The sequence below is a fragment of the Mesoplodon bidens genome (genome assembly GCF_964165515.1).
Source record: "Mesoplodon bidens genome assembly, chromosome: 1".
NCBI lineage: Eukaryota > Metazoa > Chordata > Mammalia > Artiodactyla > Ziphiidae > Mesoplodon > Mesoplodon bidens.
The window spans coordinates 138051513-138061604 of record NC_138176.1 but is presented as its reverse complement, the minus strand read 5'-3'; positions in this window follow the sequence as shown (position 1 = coordinate 138061604).

The window sequence follows — 10092 nt, the reverse complement described above, 5'->3', positions numbered from 1 at the left end:
AAATAGTATATAATTTGTGTTGTATTTAGATAGTATAAAATTTAGTGTTATTGACAATATTTTATTTTTGATGCCAGGAAAAATTAGTAATGGTGATTTTTCAGTCTCTCTATAAGAGTGGGAAAGTGCCGTGTAGATTTAAGTGTGATTTAAGCAACATAATTTGTGTACAATGCTTAGCCAAGTGCCTGGCATGTAGTAAGTGCTCAGTATTAGGTATCCATTTGGCAAAAGCATACATCTAAGTAAGCATTCTATGTAAATGATGAGCTGTATGCATTTTTTTTTTTTTTTTGGCCAAGCCACACAGCATGCAGGATCTTAGTTCTCTGACTAGGGGTCGAACCCATGCCCCCACTGCAGTCAGAGCATGGAGTCCTAACCACTGGACCGTCAGGGAATTCCTGTATGCATTTTTTAAATGACCTACACAAAGAACTCAGGTTTTATCCACATGGCACCTGAGAGAACTTTATCAATTGCAGCAATATTATTTTTTGCACTTGAAATGCACAAAGGACCATCTTAGACACTGGAGGGGGTGGAGAATGGTTGGGACCCATGAGTAGGATACAAAGATGAACAGCAGAGTATTTGCTTCTGAGGAACGTACAATGAAATGAAAGAGACAAGACACTCATGGAATAATAATAGAACTCTTACTGAGCCCTTACTACGTGCCGGGCACTGTTCTAGGTGCTCTGTTCATACTACTCCATTTAATTTTCACACAGAAGAGGAAACTGAGGCACAGGAAAATTAAGTAAGGTGTCACAGATAGCAAGCAGCGGCTGATTCCATTCTAAGCCGTCTGACCCCGGAGTCTGCTCTCCTGACCCTACACGAAATTGCCCCTTCTAAGGGCATGCAAATAGCAGTAATACAAGTACAACCTTTAGGGAGGGGTAAAAAAACCCACTGTGGGAAAATTCCAGCCAAGAGATTGGGAATGTTTCTCCAAGGACTGGCATTTGAGCTGAATTTTGGAAGACTGGGGGAAAGGAATGTCAAAAGAGAGAACAGCTTCCTAGGGACTTTGACAGCGACCCCCATTCTGGGGTAAACTGTTGTAACCCTTAGTACCTTTTATTGCAATAGCCTGTTTACCTGTCTCCTCCTTTGTTAAATATAAGTTCTTTGAGGACAGAGACCTGTCTGGACATCTTTTTATCCTGAGCACCTTGGAGACCCTCAGGTCTTACTGAGATGATCTCCCACCAAGTTTTTTGCCCCCCTGAAATTAGATATTTTACCCAACAAAATGACTACATTTAATTTAAAATACCATATGCCCTACAGAAATGCCTGTTTACATAGAGCTAAGATATGTTGAACAGCAGCTCATTATTTGAAACATACTTTTGTGGGTAGATCAGTAGGATTACTGGAGCCAAAGTAAACCTTTTAAATGTACATACCATGGAGGATGAATGCCTTCCAATTATCTGGCAAGTTAATTTTAAATGAAAATGACAATAAATCCGTCCCTTGTTCTCATTTGAATACTACTCTGTACTTTCTATTTTACTCATATCCGGAGGGTGCTTAGCCTCTCCCGTCCAGTAGGAAATCTATAGTAGTGGTTGTCAGATGGGTGCTATTTGATGGAATAGACAATAGAGGGAAATCAGGTTAGCACAAGAGAGACTGAACATACTTAAGAAATGTACAAAATGACCAACTTATAGTAATTAATGTATTCTCAAAATTCTTGCCAGGAATACTATTTTTCACAATATCAAATTCTGTCCCCATTGTTATTGAAATGTTATTGAAATATTTGAAGGATATTCTTTCTTACACTAAAGTTACTGGCTTTAGGATCTGAGCCAGCTGATCCCTAATGCTTGCTCCACTCCCTACGAATAACTGAAGCCCTTAAGAAAAGGGCATTCCCTCTTGGAAGATATTAAGATGCTTCCTGGGGATAGGGAGGACTATTTGATTCTTTTAAAAATTTTACTTACTGGGGGATTTCCCTGGTGGCGTGGTGGTTAAGAATCCACCTGCCAATGCAGGGGACATGGGTTCAAGCCCTGATCCGGGCAGATCCCACATGCCGCGGAGCAACTAAGCCCAAGTGCCACAACTACTGAGCCTGCCCTCTGGAGCCTGTATGCCACAACTACTGAAGGCCATGCGCCTAGAGCCCGTGGTACACAACAAGAGAAGCCACCGCAATGAGAAGCCCGCGCACCTCTGCGAAGAGTAGCCCTCGCTCACCTCAACTAGAGGAAGCCTGCACACAGCAACGAAGACCCAACGCAGCAATAATTAAATAAATACATTTATTTTAAAAAAATTTCACTTACTGGAATACCCACACCTTCCCCCAAGGACTAAGTCTTTTACCCTTCTTTAGGTAAACTGTCTTTTTCTGGAGAGTCCTCACTCGTGGACGAGCTCTGGGCTGCTTGCATAAGTGTTGCTGGTTCATCCCTCAAACCCTTTCCCTGTCCACGTCTGGCCATGTTTTTGCCACGCACCCAGGAAAATATTCCTTCCTTTAGTGGATGTCAAAACTCCACACCCAAAGACGATATTAAACATTATTTTACTTATAGTCTAAAATAGACTGGAGTCATTCACTCGTTTTTTTCAGTTAACATTTGATGAGTGCCCGGTCTGCCAGGCATAGGGGCTAGAGTGGTTTACGAAGCAGACAGACTCACAGTCTTCATGGACTTTACAGTCTAATGGGAGAGACAAAAAAAGGGGGCGGGGAAGAGATAAATATGCAACTACAAACTGCTTTAAGCACTATGCGATTAGTTCTGTGAAGGAAAGAACAGGAGGGAGGGGTCGGGGACCTCTTATGGACAGGCTTTAAATCTGAGATATGAAGGGTTGGAAGGAAGGCTTGTGAAGAGGGCAGGATGGAGTGAAATTCTGAAGGCTGAGGGAGCTGTATGCAGGTCCAGAGTGGGAAGCAGCTTAATAGATTTTAAGAAGGAAAAGACTAGTGTAAAGAGAGAGAAAGAGAGTGGCATGCAGTGAGATTGGAGGGGTACACAGGGCCATATTTAGGAGTCTGGGTTTTGTTTTATTTTATTATTTTTTTTTGCGGTACGAGGGCCTCTCACTGTTGTGGCCTCTCCCGTTGCGGAGCACAGGCTCCGGACACGCAGGCTCAGCAGCCATGGCTCACGGGCCCAGCTGCTCCGCGGCATGTGGGATCTTCCCAGACCGGGGCACGAACCCATGTCCCCAGTATCGGCAGGCGGACTCTCAAGCACTGCGCCACCAGGGAAGCCCTGGGTTTTGTTTTAAATTCAGTGAGAAGCCAGGGACTTCCCTGGTGGTCCAGTGGTTAGGGCTCCACGTTTCCACTGCAGGGGGCACAGGTTTGATCCCTGGTTGGGGAACTAAGATCCCACATGCCGTGTGGCACAGCCAAAAAAAAAAAAAAAAGAAAAAGAAAAAGAAAATTCAATGAGAAGCCATGGAAGACCATTAAGTAGGAAGTGACACTGGTCAGATTTATGAAAGGGCACACTGCCCATGGCTGAAATTAAAATGACAGGTAAACATCAGGAGTTGGCAAGGATACAAGGCAAATGGAGTGCTCACATCTTGCTAGTGAGAGCATAAACTGATACAACTAGTTGGAACATCGGCAGCATCTACTAAAGTGCTTGCATCCCACCACCCAGGAATTCTACTTCTAGGTATATTCTTGACAGAAATGCATACATAGCCTCACCAAGAATCAGGCATGAGAATGTTTGTAGCAGTTTTATTCTTGATAGCAAAAAACTGGAAACTACTCAAGTATCCATCAACAGTAGAACGGGTAAATAAATTGTGGTGAATTCATAAAATGGAATACTTCCCAGAAATGAGAATAAACAAACTACGACTGCAAGCAACAACATGGATGAATTTCATTAACAAAATGTTGAGTGAAAGGAGCCAGACACGGAGGAGAACACACTGTATGATTCTATTTATATGAAGTTTTAAAGCAGGCAAAACCAATCTATGATGTTGGCAGTTAGGACATGGGTACATTTGGAAGGCGGGTAGCATGGAAGTGTGTGAAGGGATTTCTGAGATACTGATCATAAATGTGTTTGTTTTATGTAAAATCACTGTCACACATTTTATGTAGAATCACTGAGTTATACAGTATGGTTTGTGTTCTTTTTTTTTTTTTTTCTTTTTGCGGTATGCGGGCCTCTCACTGTTGTGGCCTCTCCCGTTGCGGAGCACAGGCTCCGGACGCACAGGCCCAGAGGCCATGGCTCACGGGCCCAGCCGCTCCGCGGCATATGGGATCCTCCCAGACCGGGGCACGAACCCGTATCCCCTGCATCGGCAGGCGGACTCTCAACCACTGCGCCACCAGGGAGGCCCTGTTCTTTTTGTATATATATTTCAACAATATATTTCTCATTTGCATAAAAAAAGAATCTACATTTCAAAAGGAGCACCCTGACTGCTCTGTGGGGAATGAATTGACAGTGAGGCAAGAGTAGGTGTAGAGAAGCAATTGGAAGGTGATGACTGGTGAGAGGAATCTCATGGGACTAGGTGGATACCGTGGAGATAGAGAGGAATGAACAGGTTTGAGACACTCTTGGAAGGAAAAATCAGTAAAACCTGCTAATGGCCTGAATATGTGGGATAAGAGAGAAGAAAGAACAAAGTAAACTCCTAGATTTGGGACTTGGGCAACTGAATGGCTGGTGGTGTCATTGCCTGAGATGGGAAAGACTAGGGGAGAATCAAGTTTGGGTGAAAATCTATAGTTTGTGAATCAGGACTTCCCACCACCTCTGTTGGTGCGAGGCTGATCCCCAGGGAAATGGAGAAGGTCAAAATGACTCAGAACACCTACACCCTTGCCAGCCCTGAACTCTCAGGAAAGAAAAAGGAGGAACATTCCTATTTGGAATGAGATACTCTCTTCCTAGGAGTCCATAGCCTCTCCAGTTTCTTCCCACCCCTGCAGCTCTGGATCAACAAGCAAGCTCCTGCCACCATGAAGGCCACAAGGATATCCTTAACGTTATTCTCTCTTGGCCGGAAAGTAGAAAATTTCCATCTCTTCCCCTTACATCATAGATAGTTGAAATCAAAGAAAACACTTTTAGTTGGAAAAAAAGGAAAGGAACCCAAATACCAACCAGAGAACACAAGAGGGAAGAAAAAGTAAAAGAGTGTTTTCTGAGTTGTCCAGGTTTGACCCAAACAACAGGATGTTGAAAGCAGCTGGATGCACGCAGGGGTGTCCAGGGCAGGGCTGGGAATGTGATCAGGGGCTCTATCGTGGGCTTCGTAGGCAGTGCCAAGGATTCTGGAAATGGATCTTATAGTACTGGAGGACTACTGAAAAGCTTTGCGGGGGGCACAGTCAGATTTGCATTGTAAGTGGTTGTGAAGGGCATCAAATAAGCTAGCATATTCAGAAACACTTTTGGAAGGTGTAAAATGGCATTTGAAATGGAATAGAGAGAGTTCCCTGGCGGTCCAGTGGTTGAGACTTTGCCTTCCAATGCAGGGGGTGTGGGTTCGATCCCTGGTCAGGAAGCTAAGATCCCACATGCCTCGCGGCCAAAAGAACATAAAACAGAAGCAATATTTTAACAAATTCAATAAAGACTTTTAAAATGGCCCACATCAGGCTTCCCTGGTAGCGCAGTGGATGAGAATCTGCCTGCCAATGCAGGGGACACGGGTTCGAGCCCTGGTCTGGGAAGATCCCACATGCCGCGGAGCAGCTGGGCCTGTGAGCCACAGCTACCGAGCCTGCGCATCTGAAGCCTGTGCTCCGCAACAAGAGAGGCCGCGATAGTGAGAGGCCCACGCACCGCGATGAAGAGTGGCCCCCGCTTGCCACAACTAGAGAAAGCCCTCGCACAGAAACGAAGACCCAATTACAGCCAAAAATAAATATAAAAATAAATCAATTAATTAAAAAAAAATGGTCTACATCAGAAAAAAAAAAAAGGAACAGGGCTTCCCTGGTGGCGCAGTGGTTGAGAGTCCGCCTGCCGATGCAGGGGACACGGGTTCATGCCCCAGTCCGGGAAGATCCCACATGCCGCGGAGTGGCTGGGCCCGTGAGCCATGGCCGCTGAGCCTGTGCTCCGCAACGGGAGAGGCCACAACAGTGAGAGGCCCGCGTACTGCACAAAAAAAAAAAAAAAAAAGGAACAGAAAAACTGAAATTAAAGAAAAGTGACCCATATTTCCAGGGGTTTGTCAAGATTTTGAAAGTTTAGGATAACCGAAATATTTATTTTTCATCCAACCTTCAGGTATTATGTAGACTTGAGGCATTTATCCTCTGAATGGTATGTGTGATTGTAATAAGTTTGAGCTTTAGAATGAGACTTGTATGGTCACGGAGAAGGCTGTGCATTTTAACCAGTCATCTTGGCAGGTCACTGTGCTCAAAGACCAAGGATTATGCAGCACCCAATCAGGCAAGCTCTTTCTCTGTCTTCCAGGTACGGTAGGGGCAGGGAGTTCTTGAGTGGCCAATTCTACTTTCTCAAGTTTTATTGGTGGCTTAGGGGAAAGCAAACAGTACTCATGCAGATAAGATAACCACTATTTGAAGTGTAAGCCTGCAGTTTTAAATTGTCTTCTATTTGGAAATACATTCAATCTCATTTGAAGGCCAGGGTAAAACTTAAATATTCAAGCATCTAGCTGTATTCCTTCATTAAGTGTGCAGAATAAATGTTTGATGTACATTTCTATCTGCAATAATAGACTAGTTTAGTAGGCTAGGTATTAGGTTAAACCATGTTAATTGCTGATGTCCAACCATTTTTAGACCTATTGAAACAGCAGCTACAAATGCTAGAGTTGTCAACCTAATCCAGATTCTGTCACTGGCAAATTTAGGTGACCCAAAGGAAACTTCGATGAAATTTATATTAGCCATTCCTTTTGTGTGTGTGTGTGTGTGATAGTCTGGTGTGCCTCTACTTATCTCAAGGAGTGTTGAAATACGTCTTAAAACAAACTTACTTCCATGTGTTTTTACAAATAAAATCATGTAATTGCACCCTTATTTAGTAGAAGGTGGGTTAGTGGTAGAGAATGAAACTCAAAGATTGGAAGTCGGGTGCGGGGAGTGGTGGTGGTGGGATGGGATGAATTGGGAGATTAGGATTGACATGTATACACTAATATGTATAAAATAGGTAACTAATAAGAACCTGCTGTATAAAAAAATAAAATAAAATTCAAAAAAAGAAAGATTGGAAGTCATCACAACCATGCCTGAATTTGACTAGAATGGAAATAGGTATTGGACCTGAATTATCAAGATTCTTCTTAAAGATGTGTGCATGTGTCAGTCAAGTGTTATTTGTGTCTATGGTAACATGACAACATAAAAAACATGAGTCTCTTAGCTGGATATATCACTGTGGTTCAATTGACCTTAATGCTCCCAAGTTACATAATGGGGCTAAGCTACAGTAATAATATCAGGTTTTTCACAGGGCTGCCATGGAAAATTATTTGATAAGAAATATTTCCCATGTTGCCTGCTGATTTTAGAGCACTATCTCCATGGGAGAGCCTCAGAAAGTTAAATCTTGTAGTTAAAGTTAAAGTTAAAGTTAAATCCACGATGCAGGACAGTCTGTCAAAATACTGTACTGTTTTTGTGGTGATAAATGAAGAACTTACTATGACATTCCTTGCCAGCAGCTAAGGTTTTTGTTTCAGTGTTTGAGAATTCTAGCAATCGATGCAGACTCAACATTACGAGGCAGTGATATTTGTTACAGGAGCCCATTTGGGACATTTTAATTTGAGTTGAACTTAAGTTCAGGTCCTGAGTTGTCTCTTTGAAGTCCCTAGGGGCTGTCAGATTTCAAATCTGCTAGAGTTGCTCACAAAGGCAAGGGGTGTCCATCCCTGCCTCTGATGGGGTACATGGCCTCCCCTCTCCCCAGCCTCTATGCCTGTGCTTAAGCCATTCCCTCTGCAAAGAACACATCTCTCTCCTTTCTTCCCGGGTTATTTCTACTTACTCTTCAAGACTTAGCTCAGGAAAAAAAAAAAAAAAGAAGACTTAGCTCAGACACAGCCAGGGGAAGTCTTCCCTATCCTCTGGTTTGGTAAAGCGCCCCGATTCTGTGCTTTCATGGCCTTATATTTGTACCTCTGTGTTATCGCTAACCTTTTTATAGAAATTACCTGTCTACGTAGCACAGAGCCTGACACTTGGTTGGGGATGGAAACTGGCTGTAGTTTTAAGTGCATCATCCTCCCCTCCCCCTTGCACTGACACACAAAGCTTAGTGTTCTAGGGATGACTCCAGACAGGGTCAGTCCTTCCGGTGGAACCTTAGCTTGTTGAGGGCTGGACTGGAACTGAAGCGGTTTCTTAGGGGTGACTGGGGAGTCTTGGGGAAGGGAGAGGCCCTGACCTGGTTTCTCTCCAGAACATTTGGGAACACTTGGCTTGGTTTCAGGCACTAATTATGAACTCACCCAGAGTGGACTGAGATTCTGAGCTGGCCTCTTGCGCCCTCTGGTGGTATCAAATCACAGCTGAGCAGAGCTAGAACTCAACCAACTGGTTGGGTTTTCTCCAAGGAGGAATCATCATTAACCATTCAGACATCTACCACGCAGTGAAGTCATTTCATAAATACGCTTAGAAAGCAATGAAATAATTAACCAAATGCACACACGATCAGGAATTTGGAACCTCTTGTGGGATCCTTGAAGGGCCTTGGGTTTTTTATTTTGTAGAGCAAACTCTAACAAGCTGTACGCACCCAGGGGATAATCGAAAATGTGCCTTAATCAAAGGCAATCACTCTGTCATTGTCAGCCTGTGAAACATTAGCTAAGGGGGCTGGATGACAGTATATGTGTCTCATCTCCCCAAGACAACTCCACCCCCAGGATGACTGAAGAACCAGCTTTGGGGCTGTCATGAGATCACGAGAGTCTCGATTACATTCAAATATCATGATAAAGGGGAAACAAATTCTCTCTCTCTCTCTCTCTCTCTCTCTCTCTCTTTGGCTGTGCGGTATGGCTTGTGGGATCTTAGTTCCCAGGCCAGGGATGGAACCCATGTCCCCCCGCAGTGGAAGCACAGAGTCCTAACCACCTTACCGCCAGGGAATTCTCCAAATTGTCTCTGTTGAACAAGGACAGTTCCTTAGTTGAGTGTGTTCAATCATTTTGTGATTCAATCTCAGAATATTACAGTTCCTTTGGGGACACTCAAAACTCATTTCTAGAAACAGGAGAGTGTGCTTTGCTATCTTCGTAACTGCCCCAAACATACACTTCTTGTGGGACCTAACTTTCTGAATGACTTAAAAATAATAGCAGAATATAGCTACTTTCTGCAGAATTGCTCGTAACTTTATTTATTTATTTTATTTTATTTATTTTTGGCTGCGTCGGGTCTTCGTTGCTGTGCACGGGCTTTCTCTAGTTGTGGCAAGCGGGGGCTGCTCTTCGTTGCAGTGCGCGGGCTTCTCATTGCGGTGGCTTCTCTTGTGGCGGAGCATGGGCTCTAGGCGCCCAGGATTCAGTAGCTGTGGCTCGTGGGCTCTAGAATGAAGGCTCAGTAGTTGTGGTGCAGAGGCTTAGTTGCTCCGAGGCATGTGGGATCTTCCCAAACCAGGGCTCGAACCCATGTCCCCTGCATTGGCAGGCAGATTCTTAACCACTGCACCACCAGGGAAGCCCTTGCATGAAGTTTTTTGTTTTTGTTTTGAATTTTATTTTATTTATTTATTTATACAGCAGGTTGTTATTAGTTATCTATTTTATACATATTAGTTTATATGTGTCAATCCCAATCTCCCAGTTCATCCCACCACCACCACCCATCCCCGCTTTTCCCCCTTGGTGTCCATACGTTTGTTCTCTACATCTGTGTCTCTATTTCTGCCCTGCAAACCAGTTCATCTGTACCATTTTTCTAGGTTCCACACATATGGCATGCAGCTTTAAATAGCACCTTCTCAGGGAAGATCCTTTGAGGCACTGGACCAGCTGAGGCTTCCTAGGATAGCCTCACACAGCCCCAGATGATAGCAGAGCACTTTAATCAGGGCCTGGTTTGGTTTTGGTCTGTCTCCCCCCAACAAAAGC